This window comes from Motacilla alba, chromosome Z (assembly GCF_015832195.1).
Source record: "Motacilla alba alba isolate MOTALB_02 chromosome Z, Motacilla_alba_V1.0_pri, whole genome shotgun sequence".
Classification (NCBI taxonomy): domain Eukaryota; kingdom Metazoa; phylum Chordata; class Aves; order Passeriformes; family Motacillidae; genus Motacilla; species Motacilla alba.
The window spans coordinates 31,264,275-31,281,173 of NC_052046.1; the positions used below are offsets into that span (position 1 = coordinate 31,264,275).

The following is a 16,899-nucleotide window of genomic DNA, read 5'->3' on the forward strand; positions in this document are numbered from 1 at the left end:
TGAATTATAATATTAACAATACAGGAAAAATAATTACAAAGAGTCTACAATGGAACAAGACCCCAGTTCACAAGAGATATCAATCCCTAACACTTCAACTCTGATTAAGCAGATAAAACACTGCAATGGTATATGGCACAGGAAGAAAATGACAATTTATAAAATTGTGTTTTAGAAAGAAAATGTTTTAGTCTAAAAAAAAAAAAAAAGTCTTACCAGAGCTGCGATTTGTGCTTAGTGTGGAATTTCAGCTTCAAAGAGAAAAAAGAGTATTTTCAGGTTAGAGTCAAGGATGTGGTTGGGGGTTTCTAGATTTTCAGGTAAAAGCTTTGCTGCTAGTAGCCCTGGAAGTTCTCTTTGACCCTTTTCCCCTCAATGGCTTGGTCTAGAATAAAACTACTAAACTTTTTTAAATAACAGAATTCTTGTTTTTTTGTCAGACTTTATGGAGGCAATTCAAGGGTCCTTTTATTTCAGTCTGGATTTAAACATATGAAAGAAAACAATTTGGCATGGCTTAGTTATAAGTCACTTCCTTGATCTGTAAAAATAAAAAAACTGACAAAACCCAACCTTCAGTGAAATATGTTCTAGAGCTCCTCAGATAAACAAAGATCCCAGTTACTGGGCTGCAACATCCATGCACCTTCAGTATGATTTTCATCCCCATTCAAGAATTTAGGCTTTTAAGCCTCCCCGCCTGACAAAATGCAAGGTTGTTTTGAAGCATTTTCAAAGCAGTGAAAAAGTATTTACTGTGATACAGAGTTGGAACATGCAGACAAGTGCCTGGTGTCATTAGCAAGTTTCCTACTTAATGGTCATAGATAACTTGGGGTATATTCCAGTATTTTCATATCAAAAGTGTGGCTGATGATTATTACTTTACACTATTATAAGTGGATTTAGAGAGTCATGATGGGAAACACAATATTAAAACACTATACTTCCCATATAGATAATGTTTTGTTTTGAGATTTAGCTTGCATGAAAAGAACTTACTGCAGTACATATATTGAAAGGAAGGCATAGTGACAGTTTTCAGCTCCTTTCAGTCATCACTTTGATTCCAGGATTATTCTGATAAACAGGGAGAATTCTCCTTGACCTTGAGACTTTAATGTAATCTTGGGGAAAATGAGGAGAAGGCAAAAGAAAAAAAATTCCTTTTGTGTGCTAAAGTGAAGAGGTAGTGACACAAGCTACAACTGACCTTTCAAAAGTGGATGGATCTAAACAGATTTGGAATTTGTATATAGCTGTGAGCGTCATTAGAGCGCCCTTCATAACAGTGTTTTCCACTTCCTCAGTTCTACCAGAATCAGGCATCTAGAGAGAATAGAGAGAAATCTTTTGATCCTTCTGCCCTTTAGACTCAAGTGAAACCAGAAGTGTAAAGAACTAATAAAGGCAAAAGAAAGAAATGTCAGTTTCTTAACACTGGTTCAGCTTTGGATTAGTTGCATCACATTCCCTGGCTGTTCCTTAAAAATTAAGTACTCTAATCCCCTCTCATCTTCCTTCTTAATTTGAATGGTTCATTTAAAACTTTCAGTGAATGGCATCTTTCTGTTTATTGCTGTCAACACAGTTACTGCATTTTAGAACATCTCACTCTACCTGACACTATGTCATTTTTTTGGTGAGATTTTTATTTTTGGTAGCTATTTGGCCTCATAAATATCTGAAGTACAGCTTTTGTTTTACTTCATTCTTGTTCACCCTCTTTTCCCATTCCTTAAATGAGTGCAGTCATGTTTATCCTTGTGTAGACAGATCATAATTTCACCCCCATTTGCTTACTTTTCACCTGTTTGGAAGGCTGTGCTGGGTTTGAATACAAAGGAGTGCACTGAAGCAGCAAAGGACTCTAAATGGGAAGTTAGCAGAGCTGAGTAGGAGCAAGATGCCTGAGGAAACAAAGGAACAAAGTTCAAGGATGTCAACTGGATTGGAAATCCTGAGGGAAGAAAATAATTACTAAGAAGCAGATGCTTGAAGAGATGAGGGAAAGAGAGTGAAAATGTTAGGCCAGAGCAGCTGTCATCCTTCAAGCCCTTTTTTTCTGCCACAGTTGACCCAGCCAGAATTTTTCACCATCCCTCTGACCTCCTGGTGCTCCAGAGTCCCTGGCTCAGCTCTGTATGAATCTTCTTTGGGCAGACCCCTGGCTCACATAGTTGAGAAAATTGCAGAACTGGGAGGAAAGGCTGTGAGCAAATCTGTAGAACAGACACACACATGATAAGGAAAGTAAAATCACAGAACAGGGACTGTGTGGTAAAGAGCTTGTTAAATCAGGGCCTAAGGAGAAGCCAGTAAAATTGGAATGTGCAACATTTTTATACACTATTGGAATGAAATATGTAAGAAAAGGAGGAAGAAGCCACAGTCATGTCAAATGGTGCAGCATGAATAGAGTGATTGATGCTTTCTTTTTAAATTGGATTTCAAAATATACAGATAACAATGTGTTGAATGAGGAAGGACAGGACACACTAAGAACTGTGTGAGGATCTCACTCTCATTCAATGTGTTGAAGTGATCAGGGTTATAAATGCCTCCTGAGCAGGGACAGAAGCAAACCTCACCTCTCTTTGAGGCCTCTGGGACAGCTTGCCTCAGGGACGACAGTGCAGAGTCTCAAGGAACAGCTACCTGGAACCAAAACAGAAGATATAGTAGATGAAGTGCATAGGTAAACAAAAGTCAAAAAATATATTTTGAAACTAAAGCAATGAACCAGTCACTTTGAAGGAAGTAGAAAACAAATTTACTAATACCACATATCCCTGCAACTTCAGTGGAAATACAATGGGAACAGAAGATCTGCTAGGAGTCCTCTGTATCAAGAGATTTGCTTCATGAGCTGTATATAAGGTAATAATTGCAAAAATGAAACTGGATAAATAACTTTCATATATCACATGAAATAAGGTTTTTCTTATTAGAATCATTATATTAGATATTAGCTGGCCATAATTGGAATGATTCTTGTTCTTTTTTCAATCCCTAGTAGTGTATGTGACAAGTCCTGCTGCCCTTTTAAAAGAGATTTAATACCAAAGTACAATCTACTGAGGAACAAAGCCCAAGACCTCTATTTGGCAGGACTTCAGAGTTTATTTGTAAATTTTACATTTAGATAGATTTTCCTTGGATACTACTGTGACAGAATTCTGCATAAAATCTCTCTGAATCTAAATGGAAAAAAAATAAACATTCTACAAGGATTAAGAATGGAACAGGAAACTTTTAAAATTTCAGTCTCAGAAAGGTTTTGTGTAGTCTGTGAATGAGGAATAAAATTGAGATTGGGGGGATAAAATGGTATAATACAATAAAATGTCTAGTGCTTCTAGCAGCTAAAGAGGCAAATTCATTAATGAAAAATGAGCCCATTCCCAGGAAACTGAGTCAAGTAAGCTATTTGCCTTCCTTTGAGAAGCAGAATTACTTGCATTTAAAATTACTTTAAAGGTTTGAAGGTAGAGGGAACTCTATAGCAGGAGAAGGAAGAGAATAATCAAGGGAAATTTGACTTGTACAAAAAACCCCAACTTATTAAGAAAAGTTCCTCACTGTGTTAAGTGTCTTGGCAATAGTTCTAGCCTCATACCCCTGGTGGATATGGGTTAACAATTAAGAGCTGCACATTAGGTTCAGTTCTCTCCTTTGCCTTTTACTGCAATATTTTCTGCTTGCTGTTCATTGCTGCCAGATCTAAGCCAGTGTTGCTCTCCTATTCCCACCTGTGCTGGCTTCACAGATGCCATGGAGTGATGCTTACCCTGGTGGACATAGGATTGGACTTCCCAAGCCATTGTAGTGTTTAAAAAAAAGATTTAAGATTGTTTTAACTTGCTTGGAGCAGGTGAAAATAGGTCTTCCTTCCTAGAATCCCAAGGATCTCATGGATTACTTAACTCCTTTCTTCAACCGCTTTCCACAGTAAATCTATTCCCAAAGATTTTAAAGTACATTCGTCTCTGGTTTTACAGAGCTGAGAGATTTCCAGGAGAACAAAATGGAAGAACTGTATTGTGCTAGTAATAGGAATTTTCATTTTGGTCATAATAGATGTCTAAGTATCCCTCAGAGAAAGTGGCATTACTTATCCTCTGAAAAACATAAAAGCATGATCACAGGGTCATCAAAAGCTAACTCTTGACCCTGAACAGGACAGCCCAAGAACAATGTTCTTGAGAGCTTCGTCCAAATTCTCTACAGACTCTGTCAGGTTTGGGGCTGTGACCACCTTCCCGGGGAGCCTGTTCCAGTGCCCAGCCATCATTTGGGTGAATAACTTTTTTCTCCTGTACAACCTAAATCTCCCCTGACACAACTTCTGGGCATTCCCTGTGTCTTGTCACTGGTGACCACAGGGAGATCAGCGTCTACCTCTTCTCTGACCCTTATGAGGAAGTTGTCACTGTGATGAAGTGTCACGTCAATCTCCTCTTTTACAGGCTGAACAGACTAAGTCACTGCAGCTCTTATCGTTTTCCCTCCACGCCCTTCACCATCTTCATTGCCCTCCTCTGGATGCTCTCCAATAGCTTTATATCTTTACATTGTGGCACACAAAACTGCCTCAAGCTGAGGCTGCCCCATGCAGAGCAGATCAGGACAATCCCCTCCCTTGCCCAGCTGGTTCAGATTCAACTTGCCATCAACCCCTACGTCCCTTTTCACAGGACTGCCATCCAGCATCTCATTCCCCAGTCTGTCCATACATCCGAGGTTGCCCCAGTCCAGGTGCAGAATCTGGCACTTTCCCTTGTGGAATTTAATACAGTTGGTGATTGCCCATCCCTCTCATTTATTGAGGTCTCTCTGCAGGGCCTCTCTGCCTCTGAGGGAGACAACATTTCCTCCCAATTTAATACCATTTGCAAACTTTGGAAATACCCCTTCCAGTCCTGTGCCCAGGTCGTTTATGAAGATCCTGAAGACCACAGGGCCAAGGACGAAGCCTTGCAAGGCCCCACCAGTGGCAGGTCCCCTGTCTAATGCCACCCAATCCACCAGCACCTTTGTGCCTCACCCATGAGACAGCTGCTCACCAACCCATGATGTATTTATCCAGCTGTGAGCTGGTTGTTTTATCCGGGAGGATATTGGGATAGACAGTATTGGAAACTTTACTGAAATCCAAAAAGATTGCACCTACTGACTTCTCTTGATTAACTAGGTGCTTTACCCTGTCATAAGAGTAATTTAGGTTTTACAAGCAGGACCTTCCTCTCATGAGGCTGTGCTGGCTGTGACCAATGACTGCATTGACCTTCAGGTGCTTTCGATGCCACCCACAACAACCTTCTCCATAATTTTACAGGTATGAATAGCAGTATCATATGTGAATAGTATTAGGAGAATTAGCAGTTTACAGTATGAATAGCATTCCTGTTGAATATCAAAAGCCTGGGTCTAAGGATTTTCATTACAAAAAAGTGTTAAAGTAACTTTAAGTCCTTGATCCTTACAAACATCCACATTTTGAACTAGGTTTGAGGAAACCATTTCTTTGACTTCAATGTACTGTACATATTAGGGAAGTCAATCATAAGAATAAATATCTGCTGCATTAGTACTGTCTAAATATCCATGAGAAACTAAAAACTAATAAAAATCAAATGTTCATGATCATATCTGGAAGGCAGCAGCTGTTTGGGAAAGACAAATCTTAGGAAAAATCAAATCACATAGAATTTTATAAATCAATATTGTGCCCAGTGATATTTGACAGTAAAACTTTTCTGTTGGTATATCATACCAAGGGTCTGAAACTTCCCAAAAGAATAAAAGTTCTATGATAAGACCAAACAATATCTTGCCGGTTTATTTCTATTTGTAATGGCAGAGTTAGCTTTGAGAACATGAACAAATGTCAGTCACCTGAAGATTAAGAGAAACAAAATACACCCAAAACAAAGGAAGATTTAAAATATTATGCTTCAATATTTAAAATGTAAAAGCAAAGGACAAGTAGATACACTATTCTATTAGAAATCAATTTTACTATAATTTACAAAATTTTTAATTATTCTTATTTCGTTCAGATAACATTTACCCAGAAACATAAAGAACTAAGATTAAAAAAAATTATATAGCAATTTAGCTAGGAACATAAGCACAAAGATATCACTGGCTTCGAGGAGTCTTCTTATATCTTTAAAATTGAGTTGATATGCTTACCTGCTCCTAAAAAAAAAAAAAAAAAAGCAAAAGAAAACAAACAGAAAAAGCTTAATTTTTTGTGTAAAGGTGAAAAGAAAAGTCAGTTGAAATGTAAGACCTGTGTTTTGAATGGTGAATATGTGTCTCTGATGATATGAATTATCAGTTCCAAATAAACAAAAAGGACAAATTTTAATTTTCAATCCTACGAAACATATACATCTCATAGGTTTTTCCCTTATATTTTCAGAGCAGATAATGACAGTGACTTTGGGAGCCTATTTTTTATCAAGCTCTAACTTCAGATTCTTAAAAAGAGGCTGCATTTTAGAAAATATTTGACTGTTTTGTCTTTCTCGTGATTTCTTGTTTTTAAAGTGGGTCAGAATGAAGGAGAAGCACAATTTTTAAAAAAAAATATTGGCTCTTTTCTCAAAGTACATTCTGAAATGTTTGCATTGAACTGTTTGGTATTATAGCTTTAGTCTGCTCAAATGTGGTTTAGTCAGAACACCAGACTGCCCCTCAGGCTTTTGTAATACATTGCTCAAATATTAAAAATCAGCTCAAGTAATTTAAAGTGATTTTTAGTAAATATAGACAAACTACAGTATCTGTGCCATCCTTTTATTGATTAAAAAGCATTGATTATGTTGTTTTGAGAGGAAAGCTTTACTAATGTTTCTTAGATGTTCTCGCCACTTCTGCAGCTAAGATATGAACATGTAAATCTTTTCTTGAAAGAAAATAAAAAATAACAATAATTTCAAGTTATATTATGCAGGTTTGAAGAAGGGAAATAAATAAAGATAAAAAAACTGTAAAGTGAAGAAGGTTCTTTCCATTAAAAAGGAAATCACAATATTTAATTCTTTTCCACTGCTCTTGTCTAATCTTTCTGGTCTGTCCTGGACTGCTACTAGCTTTAGAAGGCACTAGAGTGCAAAAGTTTGCTCACTGTTATTTTGTGTAGCATGCAAATAAATTGTAGAAGTTTTTGGTATTTTACATTTAACTGGAGTCTTACTTCCAGCAGAGAAATATTAGGATCTGTGTCTAGCCCTCTGCTTATGCCACTTGTGATAATTTAGAGCAAGTTTAATGCTGTTATAATGGATGACATTATATATTTTCTCCTGAACTTGTATTACAAAACTTATCTTGTAAAAGGATTTGATCTAGGCAGTTACACAGCACTGTCAGAGAGCTCCTTGTTGACACTTCATTGTTGTTACAAGGAGGGGATGAAATCAGTTGTTAACACTGTACCATCACAGACAATCTCTGTAAACATAACGTGTGATCAGATGTAAGACTTGAACACAAATTCATGTTTTTCAAGCCATCACACATATCTTGAGCTCAGACCCTTAAAAGAAAACCAGACCAGATGGAGGCTTATACATCTATCTTAAGACAGAGCAAGTCACCCTGTGGAAGTATGATCACTGCTTAAAGACCAAAATTCACAAAATACGTTACTTCATTGTAATATGTTGCATTCACTTTCTGTATTAATATAATGAGTCTCTACTTTTCCATCTGTGTTCTTTACACCTAAAACTAGGTGCAGACTCAGTCACTTTTCTACCATTCCCAGCACCTACAGAGGACAAGAAAACTTTTCTCAAATGCTCTTCAAAAGAATATTCTCTGTATGCCTTTCAAATTTATTGCTGTGAATCAGAAAAACCTGTTCTCTGGATTCTAGTGGTTACAAAAGAAGTTTTCATTCCCCAGATATTTCCAAATAGTCAATTTCTTAGATGTTTCCAAAAAGGTGAAGGATCCCTATTATAACTAGGATATTTATTTTAAGGACAACATCAACAAGAATTTCTGTATTGCTTTTCTTGCAATATTTTTTGGAAGAACTGGCGCAAATTTTAGTGTTGATTCCCTGTATTGGGAGTGAATGAGTACCATAAAGATGAATTTTGATAGTACTGTATTTTTTTGCAAGCATTTCTTCATAGTGCTCACAGGAAAGAAATTAACCCTCATGACAGGAAAACAAAGGACAACATAAGCTTTAATCAAAGTGCTTGCTGGTACTGAACATGCCACAGCAACAACTTGCGTGGCTTAGGGTGTGAGTGGAGACTGTCCCATGTACACTAGAAAAAGCAATTTTAAGAGATCCTTAGAGACAAATCAATTTTGATTTCATTTTTTCAGAACAGAGGAAAGAAAGTGAAACAGAATACTAGTTTAAGAGGTTGCAAGCTTGGAAAGATTCCCAAGGGTCAGATTTTATGCAAATGAAGGTGTTTTACTCTTCTGCTTCAGTGTCCAGAGGTTAGCAAGATTTACATCCACGAGCTGGAATCAAATTATGATTCTGTATATTTCTGTAAGTGGTATTCAACATAATATCACCCAGATTTGCTGGTAGTTCATAAAGAAGCATCTGCTATTTATTGAGATGTCAAGTCATGAAAGTTTGTGTAAGTGGAAAGGTTGGTAAGACCTTTTACTCCTAAAAGATGTAGCAGTCTCTTTCAGGAAACATTTGAAGGAGCTTCACTCCTGTAATCAATATATTTCTATATTATTACACTTTATCAGAGCACATCTGCTTTTCAGTTGTTCAATAAGAGAGACATAGAATCAGGGTTACTAACTCTATTATATTGATTTCTTTTATTTTGCATTTTACTCAGATTGCAAAATTAAATATTTTTACTTCAGTAACTAAAACTTGACATAAAATCATTCCTTTAGAAAATTTTTTTCTCTCTCAAGACATCTTAAACTGCAGCCACTGCAATTCATCATTTTAGCTATGAGAATCCAGCAATTCTGTCGTTATTTTTTTCTAGGTATTTTCCTCACTAAGCCTGACATCTGTAACTTGGTATCTATACAGAAAAGCATGTTGCAGATGCCTGCTAACAAGATGTTGAAAGAATCTGACAATGTGACACAGGATTCAATTTTTTCTCTCCCTAAAATAATATACATTTACTGAAGTAGTAAGGTCTTGCAGAATTAGTTGCACTAGACTTTCAGAAAGCATTCTAATCAAAGAAAGTGCAAAACAGTAAAATATTTTAACTGTTTACTGTAGAATTTGCTATGAATTACATAAAAACCCCCTCAGTCTAATCCTTTGGAGATTAATAGAAATGTTTCACCTGGCAGGTCTTCATGTAGCCAGGAGCAGAGTCAATGCACGCGTTGCTGCAGGATGTGGTTTCACCGCAGGGCTGTTCAACCCATACCAGGAGAAACACCACTTCTCCCCAAACTCGGTAACCATGGAGGGGCAGCCACCTGCCCTCTGCCCTGCAAACATGCTGGGACTGGAAAACTCCAGCTGGACAAACTCAGCTTAGACTTTGCCCAAGAGAGATTTTGCAAGCCAAAGATTCTGCCTGGAGTTGATGGGAAGCAAAGAAAACCTTGTGCCTCAACATTCTGGTCTCCAGTGGGAGTACTGCTTATGTTCCCAGGTTGTTAAGAGAGAGGAAAACTATAGCTAGGATATCTGATTAAACCATCATTGATCTGCTAACTGCTCTCTTCCACAAATTAATTGGTTTCATCTTTGCACACCTAATAAAGTTTTTTTGGTGCTCAGTTCTAAATTTCTTTCTAAATGAAAGATTTGCCCCAGCAAGAGCCTTTCATAAGGTGATTTTTTGTGGAACAAAGCAATATTTCTGAAGTGTTTGATGGGGTCCACAGGCAGATTGACTTGTCCCTTTTTGCTGCCAGTACCTGGCAGAAGATTGCACAAGGATGAGCAAATGTTCTCTAATGAAACGTAAATGGTGAGGTTATTTTCAGGTTTCTCTCTCAGCTCAGTTCTTGCATTAACAATGCCATTTAAATTTCAGTGAAAGGAAAATCTGAGTAAAAGTCTTTCCATATCTGAGTTCTTAGCTCAAAAACCTGATTTTTGATGATAGCAAAAAACCCCCCTGTTTTATAATCTCAAGTGAAGAAATAAAATAATGCATATTTGAAGATTGGCTTAAGATTTAAATTGAAAAAACACTTTTTTTTCTTCCATGATTACTGATTTATCCAAAGTGTTGCACAGCTGATGAGTTACAGTACAACAAAACAGATTGTAATAGAACTGAATAGAGTATCTTGGTTTTTTCTTGTATTTTGTTCAGAACAGAAGGCGTAACCTTCAGCCAAAAAGTGTTTTCCAAAGTGTATTCATTCTGGTGGGTGATTTGATCACATTATTTGGGAGACATTGTCCCTGACCAAAGGGAGTTTTTCCGATGTGGAGAACTCCAAACAGCAAAATCTGTCCTCTTCCGACAGAAATCTTTCAGAAAATATGCTTTGCCATGGAAATTCATGGAGTCATAGGACCATTGACTGGATCTCTGTCATCTAGTCCAACCTCTGTCTTGAAGCAGGATGGTAGGCAAAACTAAACCAGGTGTGGTCTAGCCTTGCCTCACTGTATATGTGGAAAACTTCCAGGGATGGTGAGTCTGCAATCATTCTGCACAACCTTTTCTGAAGATGGACATTCTGCCATGGAGGATCCTTTGTCATGAGCTGATAGGTAGGGGGGCAGTAGGGTTTGGAGGGGAAAAGTGTGACCAGTGAAAAGCAGGCCAAGGTAAGGGAACAGAACTTTCAGTAAGGGAAGCACGCAGGAATTTCCCAGGGACTAACAGCAATCTGTTTGCTCTTACCTTTCCCCATTCCTCCAGTACTCAAGGTGTAGCCTAACAATTGTTATTTTCTTCCAGTAACAAGCTCTTTTATTATTTTACATAATGTTTTGAAAGGGTATTTCTTGCGCTTGAATTAGCAACACCCCTATTTTATTAAACACATTTCAGCTGTTATTTAAAATCCCAGTAGTTTATCAGCTTACAGAATATTGGGTGAAATCATACATGCTTGTTTAGAGAAAGTGAAATTGAAAACAAAAGCATTTCCCAGCAAAATTGCTGAGGTCCTTGCTACAGGTCCTTCAAACGGCTTAAGAGCCTAAAGCATTTTATGTCTCTTCCAAATATGTTACTTGTCCTTTCAAAGATTACTTTCTTTCCTTAGGAGACTGAGAATATTTTCTCTGATGCAATCTCATCAACTGGCGTAACAAATATGGGGAACATATTCAGTGAGGGATGAAGGAATGGAGCTATGATTAGCAACATTAAATTCTAGGTCTTTTCCTATTGGGTGGGATGTGGAAAGGATTAAGGAAATTCTAGAAGTGACCTAGACTACATCCTACACATCAGTTTCTGTGCTTATGCATTACTTGTTCTCTATGTGGCTTCTTCCCTGGGTATTCCTGTTCCTAAAGCTAAATAATTTTATTCTTCAGCAGACATTTCACCAGCCTTTCTCTTTCCCTGCCTTCCACCTCTATACAAGCATGGAGGTTTCTTTGGAAATGACACTATTTTAATATATTATCCAAATATGAGAAATTAGTGCAGATTGCAGAAAAGAGGAGGGAAGCTTAGAAAATCAAAAATCTTTCTCCCACTCTTAAATGGTTTTTTCTGACAATTGATAAGAAACACTTGCAGAAATCTTAGACAAACCTTAAAACAATGGTCTTCCTGAGACGTACAATAAAATCTATGAAGGATTTGAGCCACAGTTGTCATCCTGCAGTCCTGAACCTCCTCCAGGCATGACTGAGAGTTTTGCTGGTAGGAATCTGTGTTGACTTCAATCTTTGGATTTTTTTGTGTCCAGTAACATGAACTACTGATGTTTTCTCTATACAACCTGGAGCCTAGTGTCTTTGGGTGGTTAATATGTACTCCTTGCTCCAGAGAAACTCTGAGGGGTATAAACAGTAGTTTATTGTCAGAATAAAAGTCTTTGAATTTCTTGCACCCACTCATAGGATATGACTTCTCAGAGGAAGTCGCAGCTTAAAAGGCTGATAAAGTAGTTTGCAGTAGACAGTGAGTGAAAGACGGGAGTATCACTTCCTGCTTGGGAAGTGAAAGATAAATCTAAATGTAAATTTTCTTTCAGATAATTTAGTTTTTAACATCAGAAATACAAACTGATCTTGGCTACTTTATCCTCTGCTTCTGTGTGTTGATAGAATATAGATACTACATGAATCCTCCATATATGTCACAGTAACAGAGAGGCCCCTACTATGTTTTTCTCACACTGACAAAGATTTTTACATTGAAATCCTGTGTACCCGATATGCACAGCTGCTGTAATCTCTCATCATTATATCTCTGTGGCTTTGCCCTGGGAAAGCTGCGCAAGGCTGTTTTGGTCAAAGTGAATGACCATGCTCTGCTGATGGGGATTTTCTCTCTTGCTTCTCTCATTTTATCCCTTCTCATATTTCCCTTTCTTGCCATGGATGTGGGCTTGTATGCAAGCCTGTAAGCAGAGCTCTGGCAGTTGTGTTGATGAATGCTAACTAGGCAAAAGCTGGTGCAGCTCCAAGCAATAATTTTCCAAGTAATTCATTTGGATGCTGAATAACCAGCCTGCAGTTTTTATGCATCTACCTGAGGGATAGCTCTCCACATTTAACACTCTCTCCAGCAGGACATTAGAACCCCTTTCTACACTTTTTTCCTTGCTTTCTTTCCTATTTGTACAATGCAATATGGCTGGGTCTGTACCTAAAAACAATCTCTAGTATGATTCCTTCTAAGTACACAAACCTGCAAGCTCACATGCCGTGCTGGCCAGGTTGTTATTTGTGAGGGAAGTCCCACTGTCAGCATACACCCCTGCACTCACATGTGTTTTAAACTTCTGTAGTTTAAGAATCTTCTACTTCAAGAAGCAGGAGGTGAATGCAGCAATTTTTTTCTTAGGAAGAGATATCTGGCTTAAAAAAGATAAAAGGGTCTTGTGGCCCTGTTAGATGGTGTTTTCTTCTGCTTTTGTGAATAAAGCCATGCTGTCTCTCTCCTCTCTCAGTGGAAAAGCTAGATAAATAGATAGATAGATAGATAGATAGATAGATAGATAGATAGATAGATAGATAGACAGACAGACAGACATATATACAGAAATCTTATATATGAATTGTTGGGGCAATTGATCTGGATGTCAGGAGGTTGACACCTTATGGAGAGAGTGATGTGGAGCCTTTCATGAGCCAAGATGAAAACAGAAATCAATGTGATCCATCTCTAGTCATCCAGAAAGATAAGACAAGCCCAAAACCTTCCTGAAATAAGATCGCGTTACTTAAATAGTTGTCTAAGTAAGATGCTTATGACTGTGTAAGGTAGCTCTGTTGTCTGGAGATCTTCATCTTGGATAGCATTTTACCTTGAAGACAGCATCTGTCAGATATCAGCTTCCCAGGAAGCAGTAAATGTCAGGTGTGCACCTTGGCAATCAGTGGGTATAGATGGGTACCAAACAAGAAATTGCAGGGCAGGATCTTAAAATAGATAGCAGAAACTGTTGTGTCCAGAAAACTATCTTATCAACCTACGGGGAATCTGGTTCAAGTACATGAAGTCCTTGCCTCTAAAATCTGGTCTTTGACAAGCATCCCTAACAATTACTTCTCAGGTGTACTTACTGAGGACAAAGCCAATACAGTGCAGGAAAACAGGAATTTCTATGAAATGTTTCTCAGGAGCAGAACATAATGTCATGGGACCCGTGCTTCATGTGAATACCATAGCTGTTGCTCGCTACTGTGCCCATTACAGATTTGGTACTTGTTTTACAGACACAGTATGATCACTGCAGTTGCTCTTGAAAGTGTATATCGAATTGAATGCTTGAAGAGTTAGAACAAAGCCGTACACAAAGTTGCTTAAGTAACACATTATCTCTTTATGTAATTGTAATTCACCTACAATTAATTCTAACCTGTAATTAATTCTAACTATTAAAAATACCCACACCATTTTCTGGATAAAATGTGAACAAACGCAAATACTTTCCAGAACACTTATCTTAGTGTTTAGAAATTAAAGTCTAGTTTCTGCAAGAATGTAGCTTCCTTGCACATTTAAACAGGTGTATTCATGAATGTTTTGTAGCTGCCACACATATTTGTAGCAGTTCTTATAGTTCACCTAATTTACCTTCAAGATCCAACATTTCTTTCAGAGATGTGTCCTACTAAAAAAAGTCATCCTCCTCCATGCTATTTTTCACACAAGCATCCTATTTTGTTTGAGATTACCCATCCCATGGTGACACGAAATTTGAATAGATCTTTCAAAATCCTTCCACATTCAAGACCAAGAAAGCAAATAAGAATAGGATATGATGATCTGGATCATCTCTTTCTTTTGTCCCAACAGAAATGTCACTACGAGTTTTAGACCGTGTGCATTGGTCTGTAACTGAAGATGCTTATAATCTGCTTCTCAATTTTCAGTTGCAAGCAAGGTTCAAGGACAAAATATCAATTTCTTGCATACAGGAAGAATGGTTTTTCTCTTATCCTGGAATTATAACAGTGGAAAACAAAATAAGAAATACAAACTATTACATAGTATATATATAAACTAATAAACCATAAACTAATACTACCAAATCTTTGACTTGAATAGTTAATACAATTTTACCACTCATTCAGCAGTTGATCAGGATCTTATTTTATTCATATTACAAATCATAGAATCATAGGATATCCGGAGTTTGAAAGGACCTAGTAGGATCAGTGAAATTTTGCACAAGACAGACCAAGGAGTTACACCATGTTCCTGAGTATTATTCCAATACTTCTTGAACTCTGTCAGGCTTGGTGTTGAGATGACTTCTCTGAGGAGCCTCTTCCAGTGCCTGAACACCCTCTAAGGGAAGAACTTCTTTCTAATATTCAACCTAAACCTCTCCTGACACAGTTTCATGCCATTCCCTTGCGTCCTGTCACTGGTCACCTGACAAAAGACATCACTGCCCCCTTGCTTCCCCTCACGAGGAAGCTATCACTGCAATGAGGTCTCACCTCAGTCTCCTCTCCAGGCTGAACAGACCAAGTGACCTCAGCTGCAGCTTATATCATTTTCTCCCAAGGCCCTTCATCATCTTCATTGCCCTCCTTTGGACGTTTGCTTACAGTTTAGTGTCTTTTTTGTGTTTTGGCACTCAAGACTGCCCCAGCACTCGAGGTGAGGCAGCCCCAGAGCAGAGCAGGTCAGGATAATCCTTGCCCAGATGGTGATGCTGTGCCTGATGCTCCCCAGGATATCAGTGGCCCTCCTGGCTGCCAGAGCACTGTTGACTCATGTTTCACTCACCATTAACAGGGACCTTCACATCCCTTTCCATGGTGCTGCTCCTTAGCATCTCGTTCCCCAAGAACAAGATAATTATGCAAATATTTAATTCGCTAATAATAAAATTAAAAAAATTATCTGTATATAGGTTCATTCTATTATGATGCTTTTCTTCTGCTGTATTTATACTTGTCCTTTCATAGGTTTCTGCTCATCCAAGAGATGCTGTTCTGCCATCTGTGTCAGTGTAGCCATGGAACATTGTGAAACCCCCAGTCTGATAATGCCTGAGGTGTGGCTCAGGTTTTTTGAGCCACACAGAAGCCTGTGCTTTACTACGTTCCATCTCCATTCACGTGTCTCTAAAGGATGATGTGATACGAATTTTCTAGACAGTACAGTCTTCATAAAACTGAAAAAGTAAAGACAGAGGATAAACTGCAAAATACATCTAAACATACACATTAATTAACTAGCTTTCATTTTCTTCTTAATTTCAATCAGTTTCATAAGAGTTTCTTTGTAAACAGAAGAGAATATTAAGAACAGCAAGTATTTGTTTTCCACTAAGTCACTGTGATTTTCTTCTATCCATCCATCCATCCATCCATCCATCCATCCATCCATCCATCCATCCATCCATCCATCTATCCATTTCACCTCCCCAACTTCACTCATGGGCTTATAAAATATTTCTCTCCTCTAGTTCTTGTTTCTTGTCCCTTGGCCCAGAAACCTCAGTTTCTTTTCTTGCTTTATCTGCCATTTTTCGTGGTCTCTCTGTTTTCAAAACATAATTACCACATTAGAAAACTTCATTCAGTGCCACAAAACTATCTAGCAGAGATCCCTGCACATGAGAAAAAAGCAAGACAACACAAAGAAAAAAGTAAGGAAAAACACAATCTTTTCTTTAGAGACATGTGAAAATATTGATAATGGCTGTGCTAAATGTTTTCCGTCCCAACTAGTCACCTGAGTAAGAAAATCCCAGATAATACCCCGATCTTTAATTTCCACCTTTCCCTCCTTCCCTCCTCTTCTCTGTTTATTTTTTTCTTCTTTTAGCACACATAAAGCATCCCAATCACCTCTATTTTCACTGAAGGGAGCAGATCCTGTTTTATATAAACCTCAGTCCTCTTCTGTTCTTGAGAACCTTTTAATACTTGTAGTATTGGAGTTTATAAAGAAGATGCCTTAGGAAAGTTCTCTTAGGCTTAAAAAAGATTATCTGATATCCTACTGGCAAAGAATATCTTTCTTCCTCTCAGTAAAAGATGCTGAAAACAAACAAAAGACTGCAAGAAATAGAGCAGATGGTTGATTGTTAAAAAAAAAGACCGTCGACTATATTTTGGAGAGCAGGGGGCATATGATAAAGTCAGAATAGCCAAGAAAATCAAACCACATTAAGCCTTGCTAAGGAAAATCAAAAATATACACACAGTAGAGAAGGAGATTTTCTTGTTGCAGAAATAGAAAAAAGGACAGGAAAAACATTCATGGTCCAGGATGAAGTGTAGAAGGGATTCAGATGTGGGAC

General features: G+C 37.8%; 1 long non-coding RNA gene across 1 annotated transcript; it reads right to left on the reverse strand.

Moving 5' to 3' along the window:
• Positions 1-1,213: 1,213 nt before the first annotated feature.
• LOC119695227 lies at positions 1,214-9,417 on the reverse strand. Its single transcript, XR_005255104.1, has 4 exons — positions 9,318-9,417; positions 2,592-2,658; positions 2,110-2,222; positions 1,214-1,329 (listed from the first exon to the last, which is right to left on the reverse strand). It is a non-coding gene; the product is annotated as an uncharacterized LOC119695227 (long non-coding RNA).
• Between the last annotated feature and the right edge of the window lie 7,482 nt (positions 9,418-16,899).